Source organism: Arachis ipaensis, chromosome B10 (assembly GCF_000816755.2).
Source record: "Arachis ipaensis cultivar K30076 chromosome B10, Araip1.1, whole genome shotgun sequence".
Lineage (NCBI taxonomy): Eukaryota > Viridiplantae > Streptophyta > Magnoliopsida > Fabales > Fabaceae > Arachis > Arachis ipaensis.
The window spans coordinates 18,659,677-18,661,291 of record NC_029794.2 but is presented as its reverse complement, the minus strand read 5'-3'; the positions used below and the strand labels follow the sequence as shown (position 1 = coordinate 18,661,291).

Sequence of the window (1,615 nt, the reverse complement as noted above, 5' to 3'; positions counted from 1 at the left end):
TTTTGACATGTCATGACCAATGCCAATTGCTAGGTGTTACTTGTCGTACTGACCTACTTGGCTCTAGACTTAGAATTTGTTTTCAAATATTTCTATAAGCCTTTATCGGATAACATGATAAAAACTGTTTTCAAAGTTTAGTGAGCTAGTCTCCTTCCCATCAGCATATTTAATTGGTTAAACATGGTATTGATCTGAAATTTAAACTGGATGTTATAGACATACAAAAATTTATTGGTTTCAACTTAATCACTTATCAGAATTAAAAGTTAAGTGGGTTGAAAATTGATGCTTTTTCTGTACAAACCAACAATTTTCAAAAATTCATTTCTCTCAACATACTCAAAGATAAATTCTAAAAGTTTTATGGGATATTTAAGACACACCAAGGTTTCATAAAAAAAAGTTTCATCCAAAGTGGTTGTCTAGATTGTTCTCAGAATCTGTTACAAGTTGCTGTCAAACATGCAGAAATTTTGCATTGAACAATTTAACAATCTTACACCCCAAATTTTGTATCTAAACTTAGGACTCTTCTAAAGTCACAATTCTAACTTCTATTTTATTAAAAAAAGTTGTTAGAATCAGTAGTATAGCCTTAAGAACTCAAAATCAAAAAAATTTACACATACATATTAATAATAGTTCATCAACTTCCAACAGAATTTTCAAGCATACCCTCATCATCATCAAATCACATAACCAACAGAAATCAATACCCTCAAACACAGCTACAAATCAATACATAACTATCCTAACCCTTACTTTTGTTGTTGATCAAGCACAAGAATTTGTCCCTGCTGCCTCTTTGAACCCGAACCTTAATCACAATAATAATAAGAATTTTTCTGTCACACACAAGGCCATTCGGCCGAATGAAGTACAAGTAAGGAAAAATCACTTATCCTTCTTTTCTTGTGGTGGTGGCTGTTCAAAATTCAAACAAGCTAAAAGAATATAGCAAGGGATGGGTCAAACATTCGAATTTGAGGAGAAGAGAAGAAGATGAAGCCGTTGTCCTTACCTAGCGGAGAACTCAACGGATGAGCTGGGTGGGTAGGATGCAGCTCTTGCCTCAGCTTCGATCGTCCTCCTCCTTGCTCTCTTTTCTGTTCCCATTGCTGGTTGTCCATCTATCTTCTTTGTTCGGGTATATCTGATAAAGAACAAATGATGTTACTCACCTATACGTGTACTGAAGAGAAGAAGGGCTGAGGTGTTGAAGAAGGCTTCGTGGTTTTTCCTCTCTTCAACACGGCAGTAAAACATTGATGGCGAAGTCGAACCATAATTTGTGGCTGAGTTTCTAATGGTGCAGATAGAAGAAGTAATTAGGGTTTGATTTAATTGGGTGGGAAGTGGTTTGTTTGGACCAAAAAAAAAGAAACAAATCTGGTTTAAAGCTTGGTTCATCAAAATAGTGTGGTTCAATGATTCACGTATCAATTTTTTTCAAGAACAATTAAAGAGATGATTAAAATCTTATAGAAATAATTATTCCACAGAATAATTGAATCAGAAGGGTAATTTTTTAAATTACCGAATCTCGCCGTTAATTAAAACAAAATAAAATAATATTGAACTTGGCAATATAAGTTAAATTATATTCCTTTGT

The 1,615-nt window shown here is 33.7% G+C and overlaps 1 long non-coding RNA gene across 1 annotated transcript in view; it reads right to left on the bottom strand.

The window, feature by feature from the left end:
- Positions 431-1,615, bottom strand: part of LOC110267640 — an 8,348-nt gene continuing 7,163 nt past the window's right edge. Inside the window, exon 4 of the long non-coding RNA XR_002355478.1 lies at positions 431-443. This is a non-coding gene — a long non-coding RNA (uncharacterized LOC110267640). The remainder of the gene's footprint in view (positions 444-1,615) is intronic.